The sequence below is a fragment of the Athene noctua genome, chromosome 1, assembly GCF_965140245.1.
Source record: "Athene noctua chromosome 1, bAthNoc1.hap1.1, whole genome shotgun sequence".
NCBI classification, from domain to species: Eukaryota; Metazoa; Chordata; class Aves; order Strigiformes; family Strigidae; genus Athene; species Athene noctua.
Window position 1 is genome coordinate 139860447 of NC_134037.1, and position 14172 is coordinate 139874618.

Here is a 14172-nt window from a genome sequence, read left to right on the forward strand (position 1 = left end):
ATGCTTTACTATCAAATCTTGCTTCTTGTGAAAACAAGAATGAATATGCAGTGCATCACTGAAAAATAAACTGGTGATTCATGTTAGAGCCTGGTCTCATGCTTCACTGAAGCTTGTTCTTGTTTGTCTCCCCCATGCTGTAACCACCCCTGTTGGTTTGTCAGCAGTTTTGGTAGTGTCCTTCTGGGACACTATGACTTTTTTCTCAAGGTTTTGTACGTCTGTGTTATCCTCTTTATTCATTTTGTTTGCTGCGTTGTTGAATTGTGTAGGAACACAAAACTTCCATCTGTTTTGTCTTTCCTCACACTTCAGCTGTTGCTGCTGTTGTAGAGAAGAAGTCTTTTGCTTAGGAGAGAAGAGTTGTGCGGTTTTTTCTTACTTACACTTGCTAACGAATGTAGCCAAGGTGACAGGAGAAGAGCCGTTTTTATGAGGAAAGGTACTGACTGCCTGAGTAAATGGGTGGGTGAGTCTGAACTCACGAATAAAGCTTCGTTTATTATTTGATCAGGTAAGGTTGAAATGTGCCATGTGTTCTGTCCGAGTTGTAACTGTAATTTTCTGTGGTCAGTATTTTTAAGAACAGTTCACGCCTTTTGGTGTTTTGTCAGTTCCTTCCACTGAAATGGGATTGTCAGGGTTTCCTTTTCCAGTGGGTTTTTTGGGGGGCTTGAAATCTTGACGTGTGCTGGGAAAGATTAATAAAACAAAACAAGAAAACCTTGCAAAGCAAACCCACACCCTCTGCCACCAAAAAACCCCCCAAGACAGAAGCCCAAAACCCCCTCCCAAATAACAGCCACAAAAAGGGTTTCAAGAGGCAAGAGAGATGGTGGCTTTAGATCAGAGGGAAGGAGATGCGGGCGAAAAGCACGGTCATTTAAATTCATAACAGAAGCTTGCTTCCAGAACCTGTAGTTGAATTAAGTCCCGGCTCTGTTCTCAGGGGCTGCTGAAGAGCTGTAAAAACTACTGGTATGATTTGTTTCCTGTCACCCAGTCTCAGGGGGTTGACAGAGGCCGCTGTCTTCTGTTACTTGTGCCACTTACTCCATTCATTCAGTTAGTAGAGATCCCTGATGCTGGTCTGAAAAATCTAGTTCCTGTGACCTTCCAACCATAATGTTTTTCATCCATTTTCCCTTTAAAATAGTGCTGGTTTGCTTCTGTCAATAACCCCGTGTTCTCATTGCAGGCCTACCAGATGTGACCTTCAATTATTTTCTTTAATGAGATAGATGCTCTTGCTCCTGTGTGGTGCAGCAAGCAAGACCAAATTCACAGGTAGTGCATTTTTTTGGTACCTGCATAGAAGCTGCTTGATCTTTGTGAAAAGAAGATCACAACCTATTTAACTTTGTGACACATTCATTTATCTGGAAAACTAGTAATTCAATGCTACTAAATTTCTGGTGATTTTTAAATAATTGAAAACAATTTACTAAGCTTGACATCAGCACAAGGCTTGTGTTACCCTATCTATTTTTGTTATGTCTTCAAATGAGTCACTAATCAGTTAAAAAAATCAATTAAAAGCTTGTCCTTTTGGAGTGATCATTGGAGAAGATCTTGTAGAAGGTAACAACATTTACTAAACCAGCGAATGAAAATGATATTTTCCTGTTAGCTCTATTGTGTCAACACTTCTGGCACTCATGGATGGCTTGGCCAGCAGAAGAGAGCTTGTGGTGATCGGAGCCACCAACAGACCCGATGCCATCGATCCTGCTTTACAAAGACCAGACGCTTTGATCGAGAGCTCTTCAGCTTGCCAAATACTGAAGTGAGAACTTCAGCTCAGTCTTAATGCTAATGTGGCAGAGTCCATCTTTATAATAAAACCATGTAACGATGCAGTATCACGGGGCAGTGAAAGTCAGAACCAGTACTGTACAACGTGGACAGAAGAGGGATATTGGAGAGACTGTCTTGCGCTCTGGAGGTCTGATCTGGTCCTGAATGGTTATGATGAAGATGACTTCAGCAAAGTTGTAGAATTTCTTTTGGTTTCGCTGTGACCAGCCAAGAAAATGGGATGCTTCTAGTCAAGGAAGTGTTTAAGAAAGATTGAATTATGCATGAGTTATAAATTGCTGCTCTCTCATCTTTGAAAGAATGGACACAAGCATTCCATTTTTGATAACAAAAACGTTTATCAAGGTGCGGGAGTGAATGAAAATGTTTCATTCCCAAAGCGGTTCATGCTGGCTTGCTTATTTAATCCACTTAGGCACTTTCAGCCTGAAGCATTCTTGCTCTCGCTTCTTGGTTTCAGCAGCAGGAGAGGGGGTGCCGTGGAACAGTTCAAATACGTTATTCCCTACTGTGGAAGAAATGCAGAAATCTGCCACAATTAACCGGTGTACCAGGAAACACTTCAGTGAAAGTCTTGCTCATTGGTGATGAGGATGGGCAACATTTGACATTGTCTGGATCAGTGACAGGAGTTTGAGTCAGAATTATTATTCCTTATTACAAGTGAGCAATTTGAAAGGTCGTGCTAGGACTCTTTTCCCTGAATGAACCGGCAGAAAAGCAAACTTGGTGAACTAATGAGACTGTCACCATGAAGTTTTGCTAAATTTCAGAGAATTTTCTTTGGTGAAAAGTCTCTTGTTTGCAAATAAGTTTTTTGGGGGTTTTTTTGTTGGTTTTTTTTTTTTTTTTACTACCAGTTCTTCCTCAGGATCAGTAGGTCTCATACTTGTGGAAACTTGCTTTTTATGGAAGCTCTAAACACATTTGATTTCCTGGGGGTCTGCAGGGAAGAGTTTAATGGAGCAAGTTGAGAATGATTAAATGTCCTGCTTGAAAAAGCTGAGAGCATATTAACTGAGCTTTCAAATTCTTAAAAGTTTAGCGGAGAAGAGTGTTGTTTATATTATTGTGAGAGTCTTTATGGTTTTGTTTTGTGTTTTTGAGGTTTTCTTAAGAGAAAACTTAGGACAAACTGAAAGGCAACTGTTCTGTTTCCAGTCCAGAAAGGAGATTTTAAAGATTCACATGCAAGGCTGGGACCCTAAGCCATCAGATGTGTTTCTTGAAGAGCTAGCTGAAAAATGTGTTGGTAAGTTTGAAACCCAAGTGAGTTACTGTGTGTGACTGAGTCCCAAGGAATCTGGGCTTGTGCCAGGCGGTACCCCCAGCTCCTGTGCCGTGCCGCAGAGTGAGGCGGTGAGGCAGCTGGCACGTCTGGGGAGCAAAGTCAGATGCTTCTTGGCTTTTGATTTTGTTTTTCTCCATCAGAATGTAGAATGGGTTTTGGGCATCTTTCTTGGGAGCAAAGTTTTGACTGTGAGGCTGCTTCACAAGTGCAGGATATCAAGCTGCGAGCCACTCCTCCGCAGTGCAGTCACTACATTCTCTCTTAAGCAGTTAATTTCGGGCTGTACACAAAGTCTTTTAGTGTTGCAGTTTAGAAACCGTGACCTTGACTTCTGTGTTGCCTGAGACTGACCTAACATTTGCTTCTTGTTTTGTTTATTAGGATACTGTGGCGCTGACATTAAATCCTTGCGTGCCAAAACTGCCCTCTGTGCTTTGCGCCGCTGTTGTCCTCCCATATATGAAAGTCACGAGAAGCTGCAGTTAGATGTCACTTCTATTAAAATAAGAGCAGAGGATTTTGTCATGGCTATGCAGAAGATTGTTCCAGCTTCACAGAGGGCTGTGACTTCACCTGGGCGACTGCTACCCCCTATTTGCAAACCACTGCATGAAAACACACTAGCAGAAATTCTGCGAGCCTTGCAGAAAGTATTTCCCCAGGCAGAGGTTGCACTGAAGAAGAACCAACAGCAAGGTACAAGAACATCGACTTCTTTAAAATTCTGCCAGGGCAAAAGTTCTGGCTTGTGCAATCAACACAGGCAAACCTCTTGGCTGTAACGGCAGTAGAATGTTGTAATATGCACGTGCACAGCGCTGCCTGGGAGCTGCGAGCGACTCGCCCTTTGGAGTGGAGCGCTGTGCGTTCTCCGCTAGAGCACCCTGTTTTTGACAGTAGCTAACATGGTCTTTGTAATTTGTAGAGACAGATCTAAAGTTTAATGTATGAGGCGCCTCTTTCAAAATCAATGTTTAAATGGGGAGACAAGGGTGTTTTTACCTGAATGCTGCTTATTCCTGTTGGAAGAATGTCAGGACCACAAGACAAGTGGTTTAAGCTAGATACTGGTTTAGATGTCATGACTTTTAACCATAGTCTCTGGGTTGAAACGTTTGTGGATCCCACTGTACACTTGCACATGAGATCAGAATGTTTTAGGAGTGGATGCTTCAGGGCTTGGCTTGCACAGCATATGTAAGCTCGTGACTGCATCAACCCTGATCAGATTTAGTCTGTCAGTTGGCGTGAGCAAATAAATGTATAAGGTCACTCTGCTCCTGATTAATGGAAATCTGTGACTAGTTAGTTATGATGCTAATTCCTGGAGAATGTTGCACCAGCGTTGCGCCCAGTAGAGCTGGGAGATGTATTTGCATTGGTAAAACAGAGACAAAACCTCATCAACAAAAGAAAAGCAGAGAGGCTCGGGGACTTGTAATTGCATCCCCTCCCTGCTGCCCCCTTTCCCTTCTCTCCTCTTTCACCGGCCTTCAAGGAGCTTTATTGAGCAGGTGTGTTGGTCTCTGTAGTCTGACTCCCTAGTCTGAGACATGGCATCCGCTTACTTGCCCCACGTCCAGTGGGGGAACCTGCTCCAGGAGCCACAGAAGTTTTTCCTAATTGTCTTTATTCTAAGGAAAGGACCTCCAGGTTTTCACCGACAGAGGGATAGTAGCTTATGCAAATCATGGGATATAGGACAGCTTTGTAGAGACTCGTGCGGTCTCCTTAGATCTGTGGTAGAAGGAACTCGTCAGAAAACAGCTTTTAGCACGTGCCCTCCAATACAGGTGGTTTCCAGCACTGATTTAGAACTAGCTCTGTTAATGGGAGAGCAAGGTCTGGACTATTCAGGAAGGTTAACAAACTGGTCTTGTCTTTCAGACAGTTTAAGAGATGATGTGATGGACAGCCATGAGGAGGCGCCATCTGCCTTTGAAGGAGAGCCGACTCGTAATACACCTGCTAGAGAAAAGGAAAACCTCCTGAATTTCAGCAGGTAAACGTTTATCCCCTTTATGTTTCCATTTTGAAGATGGCTGGGTCTGTAAACAGTTGTGGTGCGAGGGGTGGTAGATGGAGGAGCCAAGAGCTGTTGGGGAGGGTGGGTGATCAGTATTTGCAAGAAGTAAGCGTGAAGATCCAGCTGGGTACTGATGTTCTAATGGACGGAGTACACTGTCATGACCGATCAAACTGACCAGCCCAGCCCTCTTTTCCCAAGTCAGTGGTCCACAGACTATTAGAACATGTTGGCTTAACCCTTGGTATTCCTTGAAAGACTCCAGACCAGAGAAGTGTGCTGTCTGTCCTTTTAGCTAAAAACCCCCTATGGATTGGTGTAGCCATCTTTTGACCTTCTGCCTTCCCAGATTGTGAAACCAGCAGGAAATCGTGTAGCAGAAACAATACTGAGAAATGGTTTGTTGAACCACTGTGAGAAAACGTCAATGATGTCTGCATTTTCTACCTTTTGCCTACTGAGTTTATGTTAAACTTTTGACATTTTACTGTGGAAGTTGCATAAGCCAAGATCTGACAAAACAGATTCCTGTCGTCACTGTGGGTCAGTTATTTGTCTCACTGTCTGTCACTGTGCTGTCCAGAAAATCTTTGGACTTGCTGAGCTTGGTTAGGTCTCTAGCGTCATTGACTTCATCCAGTAAAGGTGCCAAAAGTATTGGGGTGGAAGAAGCAAATGCTGTTCACAAATGTGTTTTGTGCGAGTAAAGCAAGATGACGGGGAAATTAATGCACAATTCAAAGTGAAACAGTTAGAGTGACTGAATAAATGTAAATCTTCTACGTCTTCAGTATACCCCTTGAAACCAATCCAATTGTGTACTTCAGATAACAGCTACTGTGTTTCAGTGCCCGTGTTAATTTTTGTCTAAAAATGGTCTTCTGTCCCTTCCTTCCCACCATCTCCAGTAGCTATGGCCAAATTTGAGCTAAACTTGACCAATGTAGAGATCTCACGGTTATTTAAACTCAAGACCTGCTGAGAACTGGTGTGTAGGGGCAGTGAAGAGGTCCAGATTGCTGGGTGCTGGAAGAGAGTTGTTTTCCCCCATAGCAGGTTACTGACCAGTTATCATGTGTGTATTGAGCTGGACAGTCCCCCTGTGGGATTGAAGAGCTGGTACTTAACCTCGCCCAGCGAAGAGCAGACGTGCTGCGGGTTGGCAGCTTTTCTTAGGGCACGTATGGTACCAGTTGGTAACAAAATGGGCTGTGATGGTCTTCCCGATCACAGACCGGCTTATTATTTGCTTGAAGATGGAGAGTATTTGCCAAAAGCAAAACATGTGTAGGAAAACACACTGTAACATCTGTGTGCCTATTCATCACTTCCTTTCCAAACTTACCTCCTCTTTACTGTTCTAGAAATGCTTATGATCAGCCGACATCTTGCAGGCCACGGTTCTTATTAGTCGGAGAGCCAGGATATGGGCACACTTCTCATCTGGCACCTGCAGTAATACACACCCTGGAAAAGTTTCCAATTTACACACTAGACCTCCCCACTTTGTTTAGTAGCATCAGGTCTCCGGAAGAAACGTGTGCACAGGTATGTGTTTCCTCTTTAATCTCCTAAAACGCGCAAACTGTATGTAAAGGAGTAAAGTCAGCAAACTTCATTGTTAATGGAGTTGGCCTGGCTTGAATGTATATGTTGTTTTTGTCTGAAAATCCACTTTTCTTCTAGATCAAATGACACTGACTAAGGATGTTGTACATGCTCGTATTTTCCATTTCAAATGAAACAGTGAGGATGTTGTTAGCAGCTGGGGAGGATGGGAGGTGCTGCCAATAAACCTCTCTTTATGGCAAGAAATCCTGCCGGACTCGGTGGGATCCAGAAGGTTGTTTTCATTGCTGCTTAAGACTCTGTGCTCCCAGCAGATGGCTCTGGGTCAGCCTGACTGTGTGCCGTGAACTTTCTGGAGCCACCTTACATATTTGTAAAGCAACCGAGGTTTTAGGGAAAAGAAGTGTTTCTTTTTTATACATATACAGCTGCCCTGCTGCAGTATATGCGGTAAAAGCACTAAAATTCATGGAACGCTTACACTGGTACTATGGTGTGGGGTTTTTAACTAGGGAGTTAGCAGATTTAGTGCTGCTTTCCTCTTTACTTGTAGGCAGGAAATGCATTTCATTTTTTGCCATCGTTGTATTAAAATACTCTGACCTTTAGTAGCAGTGTTTCAGAGCTTTACAAGGAAATGATAAGATCTGTCTTTAAAAAATTGATTTAAAAATTCTTAAAATTGTTTCTACTCTTGTCCAGCAAATATCACGCAGTGGATTTCAAGAATGACTCAGATGTTTTTCATGAGATTTTGTGACCTAATGCATAAAAGGAAAAAAATCCTCCAGACCCTTGAATTTCCTGTAAGTTTCTGCAAGTTGTCAATACTGGATCGAGCATTTCTATTTATCTCCTGAAGGTCAGAGTTTACTTTTAATGTGATGATACCTCTTAGTTCCTGACAGATTATTTCCATGAATCAGATGGAAGCAGGGTTAATTGAGGCTAGGCGGCTGTATACAAATGGCTGAGAAATTCCACCCTTCCACTCTTCAGCATATGTCAAATATGAATTTCCCACAATACCAAATTCAGTATTCAGTTATGCATAACTTTTCAAGGTTATCTTACTTATTTATTTGGTGGGTAGAAATGATGAATGATGGGACAAACCTTGTATTTCTCATTCCTCTCTTTGTTCGGGTAAACCACTAGGCCCAGATTTCTCAGAGTAAATGATGATGTTGATCACTTTGAGCTCCAAGCAGGCAAAGAGACACACTTTGCAGGGTCCCCCGCTGCTCTCGGCGTAAATCTGCTTGCTCTGAAAAAGCCAAATAAATAATCCCATCTTTAAATTGAGCTCCTTAAAAAGACGCAATGAAAACTCCCAGTTCTTGCAAGTGTTGATTCCACAAACTCAGTCTCAGGGCTCTGTAGGCCCTAATAGCTCTTAATGACCCTGATTAGCCTCACTTGGAGCCTCCACCCACACCCCTGCCCAGGAGCCCAGTTTCAGGTCAGCCCTGGGCACATCCCGCCCCCCTGCACCAGGCACACTGTAGCTGTGCCTGTCTCGCTTTGCTGCTGGCCCTGTCTCCTGGATGGACCTTAAATTTGTATTGCAGCCTTGCTTCGGGATCTGTCTCTTCCTGCCCTGGATGGACAGAGTTTTTGTCTGGAGAATTCTCCTCGATGAAACATTTGCTTTGAGAAGTGTGATTTGGAAATGCAGATTTTATTTTGATTCTGTGATCTACAGGCTCAATAAGGATTCAGGTACTTTGTATACCTCAGAGCATACAGGATGAGAAACTGCTTTGAAACTACAATGTACAAGCAAATGTGAAGTCACATATATGTGCTGGGTTTAGGAATGGTATTAGAATAGGCAGGTCAGAAAACACTCTTACAGAAGAATTGCGATGCTTGAAAACTATTAAGTTATTTTTGAGATAGATATGAGAAAAAAAGGTGCTAAATAGTAAAGGAAGCTCAGTAAAGCACACTTGCGTATTGTAATCTGGCATGTAATTTTGCTGTGAGGCAGAGGTTCCTCCCAAATCAGTTCCAAAGTCTGCATAACAAAGAGAGAAATTTTACAAAAATACGCCACTACGTGTCTCAATGAATGAATCAAATAGCTGGCCAAGGGCAGGGAACAGAGGCTCAGATGCCCATGCTGTTAGTGTTGAAATGTAAAGGTCACAGAAATTGATGTAGGCCCCGTCACAGTTGTATTTCCAATAATCTTTGGGTTCTCATATGTCAAGTTTGGGAATGGTATTTAAGGAAAAAGTTTTTGGATTTTTGACTTGGCTGTTGCTCTAGCGGGTGGCTGTGCTTAACTTGCACGCTTCCTTGCTTTCTCGCTGTGAATTGACTGTTACTGAAAAGCAGGATCAAGGAACTCATTGCCCCCAATTTGATGCAGATAAGCAGACACTTCTTTGTGGACAGCCAGGTGTGCGAGTGAGTGCTCTCACCAACAATGCACACCAAGCACTAAGACCATACATCGTACATAGTATTTATTCATATGTATTAAGTATTCATACATAAACATACTATTTCCAAGAAATCCTCAACATACTCTCCTCCTATTTCCGTTTCTGTGCAGTAGAACACAGAAATGTCTAGAAATGGGTCTGGTGTGTAATAGGGGTCGGTGGCATATGAGTTGGTGGTCACGATCTCCCCCTGCCAGAATTACCTTTTGCCTAGTTTCACTGTTTCTTGGCATGGGCCTACAAGTTGTTACAGTCGATTTTCCCTAGTGTTCATTAATTCTAAATTCTGACACCTCTATACATTCCTTAAAATACATTTTAGGTAATAAACTACTTCTGTTTAGACATCTGTATGACTACTTTAAAATTATCTTTAATCTCAAACCTAATTATCTAAGCTCCTGATTGTACCTAGTAGGTGATTATTGACCACTTCTTCAGCCTTGGTACAGGGCTGTAGAGGGGATTCCATAGTAGCATTGGTTGCTGGGTAAATGTGCAATGTGCAAAGGTAAACATTTGCCTTACATTAAAATCATTCTTGTATTTTCATTTTTCTAGAAGTTTCACTATTAAATCCTCAAGTAACTTAATAACAAGTCAGTAACATTTCCCCCCCCTTTGAAATTGTTGAAAACTATTCCAGTACTTTCATATTATGTAGTACTCTGTATCTTAGTATCTGTTTCACTATATGCTGGTGGTGCACTATATACTGGTGGAATGGTTGGAACCTCTCATGACCGTACGATTAAATGCAATTTTGCTGGTAAATTGTTTCTTTAGACAGGCATAGAGCAGCATTATCATCAGAAAGACAATTAGTAACAGAGACAAAGTTTTAATCAAGGATTGTAGCTAAGAGCTCAATTTCCATCCTAATCTGCTAAAAATCTTACCTAACCAATCTTCTGACATGTCTTCTCATATCTTTTCAGTTTCTTTCTTAATTTTTCCCAACAGATCCGGATCATGCTCTACATCCTGGGTGACATTCGGAATATGAATGCAGCAAGGATCCAGTTTATCCTTGAGATATCCACACACTCCATGCTCTTTAAGTAGAAGCGTGTCTAGAGCCGTTCTGTTTTGGAGTGTCATCCTAGAAGTTGCCTGCAACTGTATGTTGAATTCCTTGAATCCTTTCTTTGTGACATTTGCTACCTTTTCTACTTGTCCTGTTAACTGATATAGCCATTCTCTATTTCTGTATGAGGCTGTGGGATTCAAAAGGGATTCAAGGGCCCAGCCAATTCTTACTCCTGTTGATGGTTCATTCCATGTGTCATCTGTTTCTGATCTCTTGGTCCGCTGTAATTTTACATTTTCTAAAGATCCTTTAAATGGAGACTTTTCCCAAATTGGGCACAATGTTGGCATGCCTAACATAATTTGTTTCACCTTTCTGTCTAATGGCAAATGAGTTGTTCAGGTTCCATCGCTTAATGCCCAAACCAAATGTCCTGGACTCTGAATAGTAGGTTTTCTGCATCTAAACAAGGTTCCCTTCCTGGGTGTAAATGTGCTGGTTAAATTGAGACTATTTTTTAGACCTGGACAAAACCAGCCAAATTTTAAAGCAGCCGCCAAAGGAGGGATTCTTTGAATTATTAAATCTGCATTGCTGCAGTCATACACGTTTTCTTTCACATTTCCACCATGACACTATTTTGTGCTCTTTCTCTCTCAGTGAAGTTCCTTTATCGTCTACTGAGGGTGGGACTGCGAACACTTTTCCATCCCAAGTGAAACACCAAGGAGTTCTAGCTACATACTGAAACGGAGAGAATATGGACATGGACCATACAGAGCCCTGCCGTTCTTCCTTTTGTGTAACTCGACCAGTTTTGTTACACTTCCATTCCATGATGCTTCTGCTCACATTGTTTTTGATCTGTTCATCATAGGAACGCCATCCTACCTGGGGATTTGGACCCCCAGGAAGAAGAATCCGAGCTATGGCAGCATGTCGGGATCCAGTTATAAAATCATAGTTCAATAGTTTTTTACGATCTGTTTCTTTGCCTGGCGTCTTCCACTGTTTTCTGATAACCTTTACTTACTTGTTCATACCACTCAACAGCAGGTTTCTGTTTGCAGTAAGTCTTGTTTTTATGTTCCAGGTTGGTCAGATTCATGGTTAAGATTCCCCATGGAACAAATTCACCTACTGCTCTTGGTATTGGTAAACAAGCAGTAATCCATGGGACATGCTGCAAATTGGCAAATCCCTTAATCAGTCATAACATCAGATTTTCTCTGGGTATTTCTTTAGGGATGCTGATCAGCTGCTATGTTTCTATTTGTCTTTTGTTCCTAATCAACAAATCAACCCATGATCCCACCAGCACTAGCTTCCAAGCTAATATAAGAACAACTGTCACAAACTGGTATGAGAAATTAGACCTGTTTCAGAGTCAATTTTAAAGTCTCTGGATCTCTGTTAATAGTCTTCCATGGAGTAGGTGCCTTCTTCACCTGCATATAATGTATCCAAGCATCTCATTCTGCAATCTGGATAGCTGTAAAGGTGGTTAACAGTATCTGGAAAGGTCCCTTCCAGCGTTTTTGCAGAGGTTTGGAAGTACGCGTCTTCACATGGACTTAATCTCCTGGTTGAAAGTCATGCACTGGATTCCCCAAAGATAGGGTTCTGTTGCACACTACTGCGCTTCAAATCACAGTCACGGCTTTCCCCGAGGAAGGCAAATATCTATACACATCTTGTTTCCCTTTCACGTGCATATTTGGATTTGGTTCTGGGGACTCATGGTTTCCCATATAATAATTCATAAGGACTGACTGAGGTACCAGTCTTTGGTTGTACTCTGATTCGCAGTAATGCCAATGGAAGTGCTTGAGGCCACTTTAAATTAGTTTCCTGATAGATTTTGCTGATTTGTCTTTTTAGAGTCTGATTCATTCTTTCCACTTCTCCACTGGCTTGTGGCCTCCATGGGGTATGTGAATCCCAAGGGATTCCTAAAATGTTGCAAACAACACTTTGTATACTTCAGCAACAAAGTGTGGACCTCTGTCAGGAAATTCCAATAGGGCCTCCAGATCTCGGAATTATTTCCTGTAGTAACCGCTTTACTACTTCCTTTGCTTGTGTGAAACAACAGGGAAAAGCTTCTGGCCATACTGTAAAGGTATCGACCCCCACCAGAATGTATCAGTACCCATTTTGTCTAGGTAGCTCTGAAAAATCTACCTGCCAGTAATCTCCAGGTTCTGTTCCAGATTTCAGTCTGCCCATTTGGACCCTTTTCTTGATCTCTGGATTATTTTTCAAACATACTTCACATTTTGCAGTTAACATTTTAACTGATACGACTTGCCTTTGTAAATGGGTTACTAAGGCTTCCACACCCCAGTGACATTCTTGGTGTTTTATCTGAATTATTTTTCTCGTTAAAAGAGATGGAACCACCACTTGTCTCTTAGGGGTTACCCACCATCCAGCTAAATTTTTCTTAACATTCAGCAATTTTCTAAATTTCTCATCCTCCTCTGACTATTCGTTTTTTTTCCCTGGGAAGGGTTACTGGTTTAGTTGGAATTAATGCCATCTGTAGTGCTTGCTCCTTTGCTACTTTTCTTGCCATTCTGCCAGCCAAATCCTTTCCAGCAGTTTCCTTTGTATTTCCAATTGGATGTGCTTTACAGTGCATGATTGATTGCTACGTGATCTGGTTTTTGACTTGCTTGCAGTAATTGTAAAATTTCATTTTGATGCTTAATATTTGATTCCTGAGAGGACAATAATCCTCTCTTTCCCCAAAGCTCTGTGAACATGTATTGCCCCAAAAGCATACTTTGAATCTGTCCAAATATTTACTTTCTTCTTTTCACTCAATTCTAGGGCTCAAATCAAAGCATTAAGTTCTGCTTTCTGAGCTGATGTGGTACTAGCCAATGCTCTTGCTTCTGTAACTGGGGTATCTGTTGTTAGCGCACGTCCAGCGTATCGGACTCCTTGCTCCATGAAGCTACTGCCATCTGTGTACAGTTCCCAGTCAGGATTTTCTAGCAGCATATCCTTCAAATCTTCTCGACTGGAATAAACATGTTCAGTGGTAGTTAAGCAGTCATGCTCCAGCTGTCCTTCTTCCTGTGTGGAACTGAAAAGCACTGCAGAATATACCAGGTTAGTTGTTTTTAAAATCACATCATCATGTTCAGTCAAAACCACCTGGTACTTTATCATTCTGCTCAGGGATAGCCAATGTCCTTCCTTTTGTTCTAAACCAGTTACTACCATGTGTGGGACAGACACTGTTACTGTTTTTCCCAAAGTCAAATTCTGGGCTTCTTGTATAAATAAGCATCACTGTTGCAGCAACTGCTTGAAGGCAGTTAGGCCATCCTTTAGTTACTGTGTCCAGCTGTTTGGAAAAATACCCAACTGGTTGCTTCCAGCTTCCCATCCTCTGAGTCAGCACACCTAGTGCAAGGCGTTGTCTTTCACAAACAAACCCCTGAATAACTTTGGTTAAATCCGGAAGTCCTTAGGCAGGTGCAGACAGTAAAGCACGTTTTAACTCTCTAAAAGCCCTTTGTTGTGTTGGGCCGCATACAAAAGGAGAGTTCTTTTGGGCCTCACATAGCAGTTTAGCTATTAGACCGTAATTCATTATCCAAAGGCGACACCACCCAGTCATTCCTAAAAAGGCTCTCAGTTCATGAACATTTTTCGGCTTGGGTATGCCACAGATAGCTTCTTCACAGTCTGTTCCTAATTGCCATTGTCCTTTTGAAATCTCCAAGCCCAAATGTATCAGAGACTGACACGCTATTTGGGCTTTCTTCCTGGACACCCTGTCCCCATTCAGTCCCAGAAAATTCAGGTCAGTAGTTACTGTATACAGGTAAATCTGTCTTCTGCAGCAACTGGTATATCATCCACTATTGTAAATGTCCAGGTTTCAACCTATCCTGTTCCCATGTTTCAAGCTCCTTCACCAGCTGATTTCCAAAGATTGTCGGGCTTTTTTTAAATCCTTGGGGTAGGC

At 42.1% G+C, this 14172-nt stretch overlaps 1 pseudogene; it reads left to right on the forward strand.

Annotated features, from left to right (window-relative positions):
• The window catches only part of LOC141957995 (ATPase family AAA domain-containing protein 2-like), a 130907-nt pseudogene that overhangs the window by 12444 nt on the left and 104291 nt on the right, over positions 1-14172 (forward strand).